The sequence below is a fragment of the Micropterus salmoides genome, unplaced genomic scaffold (genome assembly GCF_014851395.1).
Source record: "Micropterus salmoides isolate LMB-PRFRI ecotype aquatic unplaced genomic scaffold, ASM1485139v1 Ms_hic_scaffold_4, whole genome shotgun sequence".
NCBI lineage: Eukaryota > Metazoa > Chordata > Actinopteri > Centrarchiformes > Centrarchidae > Micropterus > Micropterus salmoides.
In genome coordinates, this window is record NW_024043372.1 from 38,974,754 (window position 1) to 38,992,349 (window position 17,596).

General features: G+C 42.6%; 1 long non-coding RNA gene across 1 annotated transcript; it reads left to right on the top strand.

Annotated features, from left to right (window-relative positions):
- The first annotated feature begins 353 nt into the window (after positions 1-353).
- On the top strand, positions 354-17,284 carry LOC119886867. The gene is made up of 2 exons (XR_005441562.1): positions 354-586; positions 5,871-17,284. It is a non-coding gene; the product is annotated as an uncharacterized LOC119886867 (long non-coding RNA).
- Positions 17,285-17,596: the final 312 nt, after the last annotated feature.

Below are 17,596 nucleotides of genomic sequence, written 5' to 3' on the forward strand. Positions count from 1 at the left end.
CATTCAATCTCTGTCCACAGTTCCTGATTTACCTTTTTTACCACCTTATCAGTTTTTACCCAACTTTCTCCTCTTTGCTCCTCTCCTCCTTTCTCTCTCTTTCTATACATGTCTTCATATTTCCCTCCCTCTTCATCCCAACCTCTTCTGGCGTCTTTGTGTTGGAACAACAGAAACCGTTTTTCTGTTTTTTCAGCCCTCTCGGTTATCTCAGCTGGGGGGTCGGTGGGTGGGAGTTTTTACCTGAGAGCAGGACAGAGGGCATTTTGTGTTGGACAAGGGAGCGAGGAACAGTGAGAAGGAGAGGAAAAAGAGCGAGGAGAGGTGGGGGCGGTGGGTAGAATGGGGGAAGACAAGAATGCAGCTCATACAGGTAAAAGCTTTGTACAGGTACCAGAAACAAGAGCAGGAATCCAGGACACACACTAGTTTTAAGATCCACGTGATGGTAAAGAAAGAGTGGAACTGGGGCTTAAAGCCAGAAAAAAAGGACATCTATGTGACCTGATCAGATGAAAGGAAGGGAAATGGACCACAGAGTGAAGCGAACTCGACAAGATTACTCCTAATACAACCAATACAAGATGTAAGTAAAATGAAATCTGCAGGCAAGTTCTTCATTTTTATTTCTGCTTCTGTTAGTTCAAGTCGAAGAAACTGCACATATTAATATAATATATTCTATATATGCTGTAAATATTCAGCATCTATATATATATATATAGATAGAGAGAAAAAGAGAGAGAGAGAGAGAGAGAGAGAGAGAGATATATATAATATAGGCCACTGCCAGTTGAAACTTGGGAAAATGTTGGGGACGGGAGGCTCTCAGTGGCTACTTATATTCCAATGAGAAGAAGTCAGGCACATGTCAGCATGAATCTCACTCACATACAGTGTCTGCTGAGAGTGTGTGTGTGTGTGTTTGTGTGTGTGTGTGTGTATAAATAATGGATAAAGGTATAATAAGCTTTCTGTGGAACGTCTCTGGGCAGTTGACCACTCGGATCAGCATTGGGATTCTGTCACTCAGACTCAAAGGTACAACACTCAGCTTATCTATTGCTCTATGCACACACACTCACAACCCCCCCTACACACACACACGTAGGTTTGATTACACACATACGTGCATGCTCATACATTTTCGCACACTCACACAAACACTGATCGCCTTATCTCGTTGTCCAAACAAGAAGATAACAAATAGACCACATTGTCTGTTTCTGCAGAGGATCTCGATAAGACACAAATCAGCTTACATAGACGGACAAATACACGCACCAACATATACAATCACATGTGAGGAAACAGAGCGGGTTGAAAAAAACTAAAACAAGAATGGATGACTTTGACATTAATCCTACCTGCTTCAAACTCTCTCTGAGCGCTCCTCTTGCTTTAATCTCAAACCTGCTTCTTTATCTCCCCATTCTTCTTATCTCTGCATGTCTTTCCAGCCCTCTGAATTTCACATTTCTATGCTTGTTGCTGGAGCAGCAGGGATTCCCCTCCAAACTGCAAAGTAGCTCAATGTACAGATATTGTGCATGTGTGTTTGGTTATTAGGAGCCTTACAGGTGTGCATATGCGTGTGTTTTTGCCTTTGATCTTAAAGGAATAGTTCGATGAAAAGAACAAAATCAATCTTACATCTGTACAGAAAAAGCTTCAGTCAGCAGCCAGGTTGCTTAGATTAGCACAAAGATGGAAACCAGGTTAAAACATTTCTGCCAGCATGTCCACGACTCTCTAATCATCACGTGATATTTTGTTTGTTCGATCATCTAACTCTCTGCCAGAAAGTTAATAGGTGCATTTCCCATCATTAAGTGATGTACTTCTAAAGACCATTTTCCAAAACGTGTATCTTGTCATGATGGAATCAGCCTGATTATGGCCTAACCCAACAGATGTGGGGCATCGGGAGCAAAAATGAGCACTGGGCATGAAACTTGATCGTGTTTCATCGTTTAAGCCTACCAATGCAGCATCTGGGACACTTCATGATTTCCAGACAAAAAAACGTGTTTGCCTTCAACTTGTACTCCATGTTCTGTGACACTGACCCATAGGAGCTCAGAACAAAAACTGTAAACAAAAAATGATGTTATTGGAATGATGGAACAATAAAGTCAGCCCCTGGCACCGATCGGTCGTCACTGAAGTCATGAAAGATGGCAAGCCAATATGGTCAGGGTTCAAGGTGTTTTCTTCCCTGTCCAGCCTAATCACAGTAAGACTGTGACTCTATTGCCTAACATGACTCAGTGACCATATAGAAAGACACGATATTGTGTAGTCTGATCCGACGTTAGGGTTTTGATGGATGATACATTATTATGTGTTCCAGTTCCCTGGGAATTCCCTCCATTCTGGGTTCTTTAACAGTAACAGCTCTGAAACACCATTTCAACTACAAAGGGAATAGAGCCCAACTGAATTGACTCGATTGAAACTGAACCAAATCCTCCATGCCTAGTACAGTCCACGCAGTCATACATACCAGCAGCTTGCAGACGGACAGGGAGTATCATTTAGACAGTTTGTCAACAGAGAGCACTGATGCATTTATTTTGTGATGAGTCAGGGAGTGAGAACGGGTTGGTTACCTATCTGCCTACCTGAACCTGCCTGATAAAGCAGAATGAGTGGTAGAGATCACTGCCATGAAAGAAATAATATAAGAATAAGTTATACTTCAATAAAAATTTTGAATAATTTAAATTTATTGGCAAATATCACAAACAAAAAATATTGGTCTGACCTTTGTTTGGATGCCACCATCGTTTGTTTACGCATAGAGCCACGCTGTACTCGTCGCTGTTCATTTCTGTGTGTATTTGTGGATGCACGTGGGCTGCTTGGCCTCCCTCTCCCTCTCTCTGGTAACGCTGACTCATCCATTTTTAGCCAGTTAATTATTAAGAGGGTCTGCAGGCTGTGTTTTCATCTGTCTCATCTCTGTGCTCAGTTATGGAAGAACCCCTAGTAATTACACACCACCAAAACAAGACACTGACTCCTGATGGCTGGCAGCCTGGCTGGGGATACGGAGCGAGCAAGTGGGGAGGAGGAGAAGAAGAAGAAAAGAAGAAGAAGAAGAAGAAGAACAGTGAGAATGGGAGAGATCGAATGACAGGAGGGGAGGGATTGGAGGATTCACAGGAGACAAGAAGGATACACAGTGGAGAGAGGTGTCTCGGCACTGTTGTAAATCCTCTGCAGGGCCTTGTAAGCTGTCTGACAAGCTGAGGGTGTTAAAGGCATGAAGTGAGAGAGCTACACACACTCACGGACACACACACGAATCACTGTGCGGAGAGAAAAGTTTCCTCCTGCTACCGGCGTGACTGGCTCACTGCTGTGTTTTATGGCTTTCTATTCCTATGTGATTTTCTCTGGCATGTCACATAGGGTCTAAAGCCATTGGGTACAGAGTGGGAGATCTGCAGAAGAGGATTAGATGGATATATGGAATGACAGAGGAGGGATAAAAGAAGAGCATGAGGAGGTTTAATAGCATATATGTACACTCATACACACACACGTATACGCTGCTTGGCCCGAGGCAGTTTTGTCTCTGCTTGCAGGCAGCCCGGTCTAGCTCAGCTAATTGCCCCCATATGAGACAGGCGGGAAGTGTGCATCAATCCCTGTAGCAACACACATACACACAAACACACATACATACATGAATCAGAATCAGAAATATTTTATTCTTCCCCCCGAATCAATAAAGTATTTCTGATGCAACACTTATGTTTGTTCTGTGCCTGTGTTTTTGTCACACACTCTCCCACTGGCATCACACACACACACACACACACACATATACACTGTATAAACTCCCCAGCCAGACCTGCTGGTGCTGCTGACTCAGGCTGATATTTAATGAAGCTCTCAGTTTCACCTTGCATCTCCTAATCTCACTGCTCGTTAGTGACTGGCTGCTAGCATGCTAGTGAAAAATGTTAACGTTGGGAGTTTAGTAAGCCTTAAGCTGTGTGAGTGTGAGAGAGGGAGGAGAAACATCAGCAGGAGAGAGAGAGAGAGAGAGAGAGAGAGAAAAGGAGAGAGAGAGTCAATGAAGCGTAGATTCGATGTGAAGAAAAATGTGAGAAGCTATTGAAAGGAGTTTTTCTCCTTGTTGAGTGACAGAGCTCTATAGACCGCCGTGCCAGTCTTTAGTGCAGTGTGTGCACAGTGTGTTGGCTGACCTATTGACTGAACCTTAGTAACTTTCTCTGCACTGAGTTTCTTGCTGAGGGCACTGCAAAAACGTGAAAGACTAACACACAGACACACACACACACACACACTTTGCCTTGAGGATCATCGACGGCTGGACAGAACAGTCTTCCAGCTGTAGGCCTGTGGCTGATATAAATTATGGTAATTCGCAGATGATTAAGATTTGCAGCCATGTGGTGACGATGGTGTGGTGTTCCCAACCATTAATGATTGACCATGACACTTAATCAGGGAGCTTTGATTCCCTATGCCACCTCAAGACCATGTTCCCATAGTGGCTCCTTTGAATTTCTGTCACAATCTGGATGGAGAACTACACCTGGGAATTAAATCCATACCTCACCTATAGAGTTCCATAGTGGTAGGATTACTTTAGCCATCTAGGGAGGAAGTTAAAGAGTAAAGTCCAGAGTACAGAAGTTAAAGTCATGTTAAATATGCGGTAATATGCTTTTTGGCTTTATATATATCTTTTTTGTGCATGTAACAGGTTTGCAAAGTGAAAAATCCCAAAGTCCACCCCAAAGGGAGTTCCCATCTCCCATAGAAAGCACCTTCTCTGCTTCTGATTGGCTAGTAGTCCTTAACTAGGAACTGCACATGTACTTGCTGCAACCTTCTCTCCATCCAGAGAAAGGGCCAGACCAAGTACAAAGTACCCTACTTTGTGTCAACTTTTTTACATCCACTAAAATTAGGTAGCCTACTTGCAACACATCACTTCGATGAATACTATGTATCATAGCAACCAAACCGTCTCGGAAAAAAACGCTGAGGCTCCGAAGTGCACCCTAGCGCTCCTAGCTAGGTATTTTCAGAAGAGGAGCTGATGTTTTCAGCTGGCAAAAACTCTTTGGTGGACACAAGCCCTTACAGTTTAATTCTCCTCCTCCATTTTTCATTTTTTGTCTTCTTCTGCAGCAGTATGCAAACCTGTTTAGGGGTGCATTTCCGACATGTGAGAACATGGTGCGCAGTCCTGCTGCCCAAATCACGAATCCAGCCCTGATTTGCCACATAGCCCACCCCGAACATATAGCACAGACACTGAGTGGTTGCTCCCACTGTGGAAACAGTGTTGATCTGTATCGGAGGACACATTACTACCATCGTAGTCCATCCCTAGTTTCTGTTAACGAACATAAAAGAACCTCTGACATGGTAATTTACATGGGAAAATATTTAGTATAAGAACTAGTGTCTCACTACTATACTACTACTAACTATAGCTATATCAAATATGCAAACATGCACAACATTTACATTTAAATCCTAGAGGTATCTCTCTGAACAGAAACACCACTGTGGCTCACATTTTTAAATATCTGGCTATTGCTAGCAGTTCAGATTCGTTACCAGTAGTTACCAAGAAAACTAGCTCACCAAACTAAGTTGATAAGTACAGGTATTATTCTTTGAGAGAAAAGCTGAGAAAAAGATGGCACTCCCTTATGCATCAAAGACTGAAAACCCATTTCTTCTTTGATCCCAGATATCCGTGTGCTCAAAAGACTTGTTGGGAGAGAACTTCACAGAGCAGTGTGATGTCTCGGCAGATTGCCAGATGAAGGTGAAACGTTTTAACCCCCTCCTCTCCTCCCTGTCTGCCTCTGCAGGTTTACGTGGATGTGTTGCGACAGATAGGCCATGCCCTTCACCTGTGCCTGCTTCTGTGGCCTGAACGGCTTCTGCAACAGAAGGAAGAAGAAGAAAAAGGAGCAAGTGGAGGAAGAGAAGGGTGAGGAGGTAGAACGATGGAAGGATCAGGAGACGGAGGTGTGACAGCAGCGCTGTCAGCTGCTCTCTCCTCACCTTCACCAGGGTTTTATCTTTTAAAAGACCGGGATGTACGACCCAGGTCACTGCTGCTCAGTACAGACTGTTTGGGGAAGCAAACAGGGATGGGAAGGGGCTTCAGCATGCACAGACTTTTTGCTGAAAATCTGAATTAATCAGGCATTTTTGAACCACATACTGAATCTGCGACTAAGGCATTTTCTACTTTTTAAACTCCTTTATCTCAACATGCTGTGTGGAGCCATATTCCTCAAGATGAATCAGATTGATGAAAATAAAAGCCTGTGTACTGTAAGCCTTAGCTGATCCCCATTAGCCATCCCTGCAGCACTCTAATTTCCCCTTGGCAGCTGACTGAGAACTTTGCTTCTGCTGATGTGATTCCAAAAAAACATTTCTTATCTGTTTGATTCATGTCTTTCCATAGCTGATGTACTGTATGAGGTGCGAAGTGATGATGAGCCCTAGAAATCCATTATTTCTCTCAGTCACACCTCTCAGCGACGCCCCATCTCTCCCTTCTCCTTCTTAATCGCAGCTCCACTGAGGCTGAATTGGAACCAAAGCTCGGTGGAGCGCTGCACCTCTTCACCTACCTGCTTATGTCAGATCAACTTAGTGAAAACTTCAGCCAAGGGAGAAAGAGTGCAGTAATTTCCAAAGTCACCCATGGAGGGCCAGAGCCCATCTCGGTTTTCACGCTGAGCTGGGCCCAATCTAAAGCTGAGCAGCTGTCCAATCAGCAGCTTAGCTGGAGTGTGAAGATAGGAGTCAAGGGTCAGAATGAGCAACAGGATTTGTGAAATGTCCCTCCTCTGATGCCTAGTATGTGTCTCATTAATAGGCAGACAAGTAATTACAAACACACGCACACACTGATGCAGACTCACCTATTGATGTCCCCCGCTGGGAGCGGGGTGTCTGTCTGTAAATGCCACCGAGGTGCGCTTCCAGCTGTCCCTGCCTGAGTTTATGACTCTGAAAGCATGTGTCTGCGTGCTTGTGTTACTTCTTGGCTACAACAATAGACTTTCAAACCTGAAACAAGTGGTTAAGATATCTCTTCTCCAGCAACATAACTGCCTTCACTATGCACATGGAGACAGAAAGACAAAGACACACCATCACATACACACACAGGTCTCATTAACGTGTGTGATTATGCATGGCACGTCCAGTCAGGCAGTGGAGATGTAATTAACCTTTTTCAGCAGGAAACAGATGCCTGGATGTCACACACAAACACACACACACACACACACACACACACACACAAGTCTGCTGTCAGGGAAACAAAGCCAACGTCACGGTGTCACGGAAACAAAGCCCCAAAAGTGCTGCCTGGCACGCTGTGATAATCCCCTAACGCATATTTACATTCAGGGCTTAGAATACGCCTCGGTGCCGCCATCTCCACCCACCGCCGCTCTCTGCTCCCACGCCCCTCCTCCACCCATCCATCCTCTCTCTCCTCTACATTTACCTTTCGGTCTTTCACCTGATTTACCCTTTTCCTTCTGCTATCTCTTCCTTTCCCAAAACTCGGGTTCATGTGTTTATTTCTTAGTGGATAGTACATGGCCTTGCATGGTGGCTCCCATAGATTAGCCCACACCCTCTCTGTCTCTGACTCTGAATATCAGGGATTTCTTCAGGCGGGCAAAAAGCTGCTTTATGTCAGATTAATGGACGGCCCTGATTGTGTCTGTTGGTGTGTGTCTGTGCCTGGGTGGAATAGATTGTCTGTTTAGTCATTCTCCTGCTACAAGCGGTGAAATGAGACAAAGCTAAAGCCATTTCACAGTGTAGAGCACCTATTATGATTCACTGTGTTACGACGCAGCCCTAATGAGAAAGAGAGGGAATGAGAAGAGGGGTTGGAGGATAGGAGAGGAAGAGAGAAAAAGACGGTAATGAGAGCGAGAGTTTGAAACAGAAGAGGGGGGCGAATGCTAGACAGAGCAGTCATGCTAATTGGCTACAGTGGATAACTTTCTGAAGCAGGGATGAGTATTTGTGTGGTGGGTGGGGGGAAGAGAAAAGAACAGCCTGATCTGTCGGCATTACACTCGTTTAATGCTCCCTCCATTTCACCTCTTTAATGAGAGGAATATTCGCTCCAGTAATGGTGAAAGACTTGAAATTGGTAACCATTTTTTTTCACACACACACACACACACACACACACACACACACACTCGGAGGTGGTATTGGGGGAGGTTGGTGTTGGCGGAGGTAGGTGTGTGTTTTCCCTCAAGCGCCACAACCCAGTCCTTTATGGATCATGGCAATTTTCATGGATTGTAACTCAAGGACATCCAGCTAAAAATAGCAGGGTGGTGCACGACTCCTGCGATAGCGGGGAGGGGAGGAGGTGTCTGTGTGTGTTTGTGTGTGTGTGGGTGGAGTTAGTGAAAACGAGTCCTGTCGCATTAGATTTGGGTCAGAAACGAGGGAAAGGCCAAGGAAGCGGAAGAGTGTTACAGACAGCGGGGAGATTCATTACTCTCTGCTCCCTGTACCTCTTGTCCATCTCCTTCAGCATCGCGCCGCCCTCCCCCTTCTCTTCGGAAAAGATGGTGAACTGCTGGAAATACAAGGGAGAAGTGGCAGGGCATAGAAGAGAGGGAAGAGCGTATGTTTAATGTGAGAGACTGAACCACAGCTAGTTAGATAATATTCTAAGATTAATATATGTCTTCCTATAATGAGTGCATACTTAAATTCATACTATCATTCTATTAAAAGATCCCAGGAGAGAACAAACTGTAATAGAAGAGCCTTACTCTTACTCAGAGGGTCTGTTCCAAGTGTAAAGCACGGAACGATGATGAACCAGACCACTCTCATGTCTGCAGGGAAGTGGGAATTGATTAGCTTAGCATAAAGATTGGAAGCAGACTTTACTCTGGTCGAATAAGCATATATATGGTGTATTGGTTTACCCTCTGTATCACATAAGGAATTGAACCCCATTACTGTGTCAATGATAGGGTTCCTTGTCAAGGAAATAGGCCCCTAACCACTTAAAGGTGTGTAAGTTTTAGTGACATCTAGTGGTAAAGATTGTGAATTGCAACCGATTGCTCACTCACCAGTCTACCCCCCTCTTTTCAAGTGAGTAGGATAGCAACGGTGGCTGACACAGGACAAACCGTGTTGTCTTCTGAGATAGCTGAGAGTAGTCAGTCAAGAAATGAGGTCTCTTTAAACAGATATATTAAGAACTTATGTTTACTTTAAATATAATTATATAGTAAAACTATATGTTATTGCAAATATTATTGTTACTTGTTCACAGGGCCATAACCAGGGTTTAGAAATTAGTGAGGTCCAGATTTAAAAATTTTTATATTCTATTTAAAAATAGAGCCTGTTTACGGTAATTCATACCAAAATTACAGGTAAACACAATGAAAGTTATACACTTAAGTCACAAAAACTAATGGTCTATAATGAAATACATACTAAGAGAACTGTTGGCCAAAATTATTAAATCTTGTGGGCAAAGCACTGTTTGGTTGAAGATACACACAAGCTATGATCAAAAAGTACAAACCGGGAAATCTTGGTAAAATTAATCTTCACAACATGTATTAGGGCTAAATGTATCTTAAATGTAGCCTACAACTGTCATCACAGGACCCAATACATTATATGTTGTATTGATGAATGTTTTCTTTAATGATGAGTGTTTTCTTCAACGATTTACTTTAATGATTAAGAGGCTGTTGTCAATCATTTAAAGGTTTCCATGCACGCAATAAAGTCACAGCTAATTCGACATTTATGCAGCAAAACAAAAACAATGTAGTTAATATTTGACAGGACAGACAGAGGAAACTCTGCCAAGGAAACAGAATTCAACTTTTAGCCTGTGAAATGTTTAGATGCTCTGATGGAGCTCAGAATTGATCAGGAGGACGGCTGCTTTACTCCAAACAGTTTCACTGTATAAACCTGGACTGTGTGTGAGACCTTTTGGATGTGTAGAAAAACACAGCATATTATTTAACAGTAGATCCTGATGATCCTGTCGGGAGATTTAAATATGAAGTTATACTGCGGTGGCTTGTGCATAAATGCACACGCTTCACGCTATTTCACCCACCCAGAAATTTGATAAACTTATTTATCGCACAAAACTCTGCCCACAAATAGAATTGATGGAGAAACAGTTTTTCAACTTGAAATGAGGGTTCCATGGGTGTAATCAGCTGCAGCTAACATACCAAAGTAAATGAAAAACATCTCAAAAACTATCACATCTAGTGCAAGTATGACCACTGACATGGAAAATGTAAGCCTCAATGTTTCTTTACCACAGTCCACCACATAATACATGAAGTTTACAAACGCATAGTCACATGAGGACCAAGGCTCCTCTACACTTTGTTTAATTAGATAAGTAATCTGTAAGTCGTACACCAAGATGTCTTACAAATGGTTCTATACAATTGAATCACAAAGTAGTACTATTAACCATAATTTCAGCTTGTGGTAAACTGGTGCATCATTTTTAATTTACCCTGTTAATTATTAAATTACACATTTGTGTGCACAGCCCCACGACCCTGTACGCAGGATAAGCGGTTGACAGATGGATGGATGGATTTGTGTGCACAGTAGCAAAGCAATAGCCTACAAACAAATATGTTTTAATTTTCATGCAAATTCTGAAAGTATAAGCATTATTGGTCACTTGATAGGCACACGGTCTTGTTATCATAAGGCCATTAGCAGAAAAAATAAATAAGTTTTCCACCAGGGCAGTAATATGTGAAGTCTAGGTGGCTATCTGAGCTTCCACGCTGTACAGTTTTATTGCCAATAATAGTCATCAGCTGTTTGTCTCGTGAACATAACCGATACATTTTGTCCACGTGGCAAAGCCAACACACAGTGCTGGAGAATAACTAAATGAAATTACAATCCAACTAAATATTTTTTCTAGCAGGGCAGTAAAAGTTTAGCTGACTTATCTGAGCTTTCATGCTGTAGGCTACAGTTTTATTGCCAATAATATGATCAGCCATTCCAATGAACGTAAGCGGCACTTTTTTCTGTCCAGCTACCAAAGCCGAAACATAGCGCTGGATATTCAACTGTATATTCCACACCACTGACAAGCAAAACACATTATTTCTCTCAGTGCTTATGGCCAGCTTCTAGCTAAAGCTATCAAAAAACAGTTTTCATTTGCATCGCTAGTTGCACTAACTTAATTACCTGTCACCTACTGTACATGGTGACGCAACATGGCAACCTCCAAGTGAGGGGGATTATGTAGACAGAAATGGCTCATTCTAAGGTAAATAAAACATAACGGTTCATAATGTACGGTGTACACCACTGAAAACATAGTTATGGATCTTATATTGTATTTCTGTCACTAGATCTTTAGAAATATTGCACACTGAACCTTTAAGTCCCACCGAGGAGTTTAACATCTAATGCTCAACTCATGCAGAAGGAGCTACTTTCAGACACCAAATGTTAGCCACCAGTGACATGCCACAGCAACCAGCTACACGTCACCCTTCCAACGATCTGGAGCCCATTTCACAAAAGTCATTTGTGAGTGTTGCTTAAATGCAAATCGCTGTTTATTTTGATTAGTTAAAAACACAGGAACATGAACAATATGAATACAAAAGGAGATTAAAAAAATCAAAGTAAGTAAAAGTTAGAGAATATGCTTTTGATTGCTGATATCCCCCTACTGTCATCTCATCACAACTTAGTAGAGTAGGCTGTAGTTCATTCTTCATCATGAAAATACCAGTTTGACTCTAGGTACACTTACTCAATCTGATGAAGACAACTCATGGTTTTCATCAGCAGATGGAGTTCGCTCAGTTTTCATCATGGATCACTCTCGGGTGCTGCATGAATCAAAGTTGGCCTTCACAACAACTGAAGAAATTCTGTTGATGAAGACAATGAGATACTAGTATGTGGACCTTGAGTTAGAAATTGCAACTTTTTAAAATATTTCATATTTTGTAAAAATCATAAGCATTGTTAATTGGTTCAAACTGGATAATCAAACCTAAAGGTACGGTAGAAAAAACATGTTCAGTCACATGTGGGTTCTGTAGCTGCAACATCCCCACTTTGATACTGGCCAGCAATCAACCTTGCATGACATCACCCCTCTCTTTTGCACAAGTGTCACATTCATATATTCAAATAAAGGCAAATAAAGGATAATTTTAAGTTATCATCAACTCAGGCAGCAGTGCCACCTACCCTGGCCCTGCTTATCAGTGGAGGTAACACTCACCATCTGACAGCTCCCACAAGCAGTTACCTTTCTCCGGGGAATGGAACCCTCAAGCCTCAGCTCTGGGTGTGTTACTGCGGTACGATACAGCTCTTTCCCTCCAGCGTGTGCTCCTGTGCATCAGCCTGTTGTTCCTCCATTACTTTCTCTCCCACATCTGTTCTGTTTTTCTTACAAGGAAAGTGATGGTCCCACCATGGCTAATTAGGAGGACTGGGATGCACTGGTAGACCAGTGATACGGTCAGGAGGGGAGAGCCAACACTGGCCGCTTAGCGTTCCCACCAGCATCAGAGGAAGGAACGGGGAAATGGGATGCAGAGAGAGGAGATAAAAACAGAGGGAAGGTGTATATAGCGCAGTCGAGACTGTAATGGGTTTTGTCAGGAGCACCTGTCAGGGTCAAGTTAAAATGTCTTCAGTGAGAGAGGACAAGAGGGATGAGATGATGGGAGAGTTGGAGTCAGGATCCCGGTGAGGAGAGGCCCTCATCCATGCCAGCCTCACCTGATTGCCAATTTGTGCCAGTCTGCAGACATCAAACACTAATACAAGCCTCACGCAAACACACCAACGCCACAACTGGAGACGGCCATACGCATTCAATACACACACACACAAGCATGAACTCATGCTGACAACCCACCTACGCTGGCTGATTGGACACATCAAGCCCCTTAACAAGGTGTTCACGGTGCAGACCTAAGCCATGTGATTGGAAGATAAAACTGCCGCCGTTAAATATGTAATTCTCCCCCATGTCTGATGAAAATAAGGTGCAGCGCTGATTAGATTGCTGCCTGCTGTGCCAACCTCGGGTCTGCGCCATGTTCATTACCAGCCCACACTCCCCAACCCAACCAATCCTATCTCGATTTGTGTTCTCCTGCAAAACCCCCAAATACTCTATTTGTGATGGAAAAGCAATTGTGACAGCCTCGAGAGTTGAGGTTGATGCCTGAGGAGTGATGAAATTAAGTCGAGTAAAATGTATTTATAAATCACAAGCTGCACCTGGCAATTTAAAGTTTTGACAGCCCCAAATGGCATCCAGACGGAACTGATTGAAATAGAAATTCTGTTAAGGCGGTGTCCGTAAATGTCCCGCTCTCGGTCTGGAGAGGGTGGAGGTGAAGAAGAGCTTCAGCCATCATTCTTCAGTGGATATTTTATAGGCTGTATCAATATATTCAATTTTAAATTATTATTCCCGGCAATGTACCAAAACCAATGGAATCAATTATTATTTTTCAGAATTACTTAACAATTAAGTGTTCCTTTATGGGTTTAGGATGTTGTCCTACGTCTTGAGCTAAATAAGCCATTTAAATCCCATTGGATTTGAAAACTGCCCTGTTTTTCTTAACTCATTAGACATTTTGGAGATGCAAGTTTTTCACAGATCAGAGACCTTCATGGTGGGAAATACAATTTATTTATTGCTGAATGGTTAACTAAAGAAATTATATGTTAAAGGGCCACCTCCATAAAGTTGGGAAATTAAAGATTTAATCTCAAGTACCGTTCAAGCATTCTAAATAAAATTAGACTCGTGACCTCGATATTTCTAAAATGCTGAACCTCCACTGCTAAAACACCATGATTTTGTGCCGTGTGATAAACCAATAAATACAAACCCGAAACCAATGTCTAGTAGTTGGTTGTCAGTTTGGTGAGGAAGAGCTTGTAACATCCTGACGGTCTAATGAATATATTTTGTAAGTACAAATAGAAATTTGATACAAAGCACAAAGAATGAACTCTAGTGAGTGAAATCCCTTATGTCTCTCCCTGGTCTCTACCACTGGCTGGAAAATGAAAAAGATCTTAAAACACAAGGTATTCTACCTGCTCAGCTGCCTCGGGTAACAGTAGGCTTGATTTTGTGGAACATTTGCTATTAACAATTAGGATCTACAAGTTTTATTTAACATATTAGAGCACTAAATATTCACCAGTCTTGAGTGTCAGAATTTAAACCAGCAGCAGAGTCAATAGCAACTCTGCCAGCAAAATACCCAATTTATGTCCAGTTCCAGTGCTGAAAACCTGGAGTCTTCCGTTTCAGTGGGCTGAAGGTTAAAGGAGATGCACACAGAATCCTCCATAACAACTTGTGTAACTTGTGTATCTCAGCTCATACACCACTTCCAGAGTGTACTTCTCAAAATGGAAAGAAATGTATATTGAGCTGGACAGAGAAAAACTTTTCTAATTGGTCGGGGGCTGTGAACAAGTCAGGTGTCCCAGATATCTGAAGCCAATTGACCATCAATGGGAGATAAATCAATTTCTCTCCACTTTTTTCCTTAGCCCTTTCTCTTTATCCCACCCAGCCTTCTGTTCTCTCTCACACTCTCTCATCCACACATACTTCCACTTCCACTGGTCGATACCGGAGCGGGTATTGAGCAGTGGCTGTGGTCTAAATGAGAGTTTGATTTCTTGGGGGGCGTTAGTCCAGTAACCATGGTGGGTGTTGAGTCGCAGAGACCACTTCACCAAACGCTCACTGATGAAGTGCGTTCAGCTGGCAGGTGACAATTCAAAATATAAAAATATAATGCAGTACTCAGCAGCTTCTTACTTTTTTGGACAATGTACATTTGTTTCTTCTATGTTCACATTGCATTGCATGTTTTCTTATTGTGCAAATAAACCTTTCTTAAAGGTTTCATAGAAAATACTCATAGAAAATACTGTATTGTACTGTACTGTGCAGTACTATTGTACTGCATATTTGTAACTTGACCCTGAGGCTGTAGTCCTACAGTCTGACAGCCGATGTAGTAAGTATTACCTGAAGGACATCCACAGGTGAACAGTTCCTGCTGTGCTAATTGAAAGAGTTTACAAACTGTCAGATGTCTGAACTGCACACACTTGAAAAATTTAACAAAATAAAATATCACCAAATCCCCAGCAGGACTTGGACCTAGATATGGAGATAAAAATAGATTCTGAAGAAATTGACTTTACTAGAAAGAGAAGTGATCATTGCAATGCACACTGTAAGCATGACTGTAACACAATATATATATATATATATATATATATATATATATATATATACATACATGTATAGGCCTAGTGTGTGTGCCATACATTGTCTGCCACACACGTTTTGTGCTTTTATACCACTCACTGTGTGTAAAGTACGGTGCATGCATCTTCTCCAATTATGAAACCTAATGACCACAAAGTATGTGCTACCATATTGCCAAAATGTAGACTACCTGTGGTATTTTAATGCAGGCTAATAAAAAATGTGCACATACATGGGAACATGGAAAAACAGAAAAAAAAATCATTGGTCTCTGATCGGCGTGACCGCTGACTGAACAGATAAGGCTCCAGGATTAACTAAGCCTGGCTGTTAGCCTGGTCTGGAGCAGGCTAGCTGCACAGAATAAAACACCATGGTAACTTAAATTCTACTGCTTTCGTGAAACCGAGTCAGGGCTTAATTCAGACAGGATATCTGGAAAAGCCCGGCTTAATCCACTATCTTGGTTTTGTGAATCAGCCCTCTGATCTGCTGTTGAACACTTTATTCTCCTTGAAAAACAAACACGCGCACAGAAAGACAACACAGTCCCGACTGCATCTTGAGTCAATTCTCAATAGTTCATCAGAGCTTCAAGAAAGTGAAAACTAGCTGGCTGAGTCTAGTTTTCTTCTGAAGCTCTGATGGAGCCTTTCTGCTCAGGTTGTGTGAGCCTATTCATAACATTTACTAAGCTGCTGATATCGTCTAAACCAACAAAAAGCCTGTTATTGCGATCCAATATGTGGCCAAAGCCGTAGAGCACATTGCAAACCCCTCTGTGCTTTCCAGAATCTGTCCATTAATGCTGCTTTGCACTGAGCGTCCAGACTTTGAGTTTGTTTGACGGGATTTGTGATTGTTCGTAGCATTTTGCAAAGTCTTTCACCCCTTGTAGCCTTCTGTGCTCGCTGCCACCCGACAACACACACAGCAGCCTGTTTGTGTGCGCCTGAGTGTGTGTAACGCCATCTCCTCTTTCTATGGAGTTTTTATATTATTCATGTCTCTGGGCCTTTGCAACGGGGAACAAGCGAAGCAGAGCTGGAGACAGAAAAAAGGAGGAGGGACCTTTGACAGAGTAGCACTGACGGACAGCTCGACAGTGCAATACATAAACATGAGGTCAGAGAGCCGCAGTGGGAGACGGAGAAGGAAGAAGGAGGAAGAGCAAGAGAAAGTGTATGAGCAGGGGAAAGACAGATATACAGCATTAGAAAGGTTGTCTCCCACTGACAAGCTCTCACTCTGTTCAGGAAACCCACCAATCAATGCACACACACATCAACCTGTGAGGTAGTGTGTGTGTTTGTGTGTGTGATGGGGGAGAGGATGTGCTAGTGGTCTGCGTGCTGCAGGAGAGTCTATGTTTGAAATGCAGAGCACGTCAAGAGTCCTAGGGAGCTTCTTTTGCAGCAAAGCCTCATTAAAGAGACACTTGCCTTAAAGCAAGGATATACTGCCAGACCACACACACACACACACACACACTCAACACAACACTAGAGATTCACTCAGGCTAAGAGAGTGACGCGCACACAGAAGCGGCTTCGGACAAATTAAATAAAAATCTGTGTGAAGAAATAACAGGAGCAAATGGAGGAATAAATGCGGTGTTGTTAATGTCCTCAGCTCCAATCCTTTTTTCCATTTGCCCTCCATATGAATAAAGTCATTTGTCCACTGGCAGTGCCTCCCACCATCTCACACTAATATTATATTCATGTATATTTGATTGTGTCAACTCTGTGGAGTTGCTGTATCTTGTGTGCCTTTTAAAAATGCATCTATGAATAAATAATGTCTGTATCTGCTGATTGAAAAAGCCATATTGCCAGAAAGCCATGATGAAATGATAATGTAATATGTGTTCCTGTGTTGAATAAAGCAAAGCACCCTTCATCCTTTCCCTTTTTTTAAATTCTCTCAGTAAATGCTAAAGCTCTGCAACTGCACCTTACACTGCCTGATGTCATTCCCCCGTACGGTTGGCCCTGCTGCTCTGAGTGTGTTTTAATAAAGAGAAAGCCTATTTCTATACATCTGAGTGCTGTGTGGTTGTTCGGAGTTATTAATAAAGAGAAGCAAGCTGCTTCCCCGAGCGCCTCCCCTGCTAATTGACAGTGATAGCAGAGTCTTGTCTCCTGGGCTGCTGTTGGGAGCCTAATAAAGATGCATTACTACAAGGATGTGAGAATGATGCGGATCGCAAGC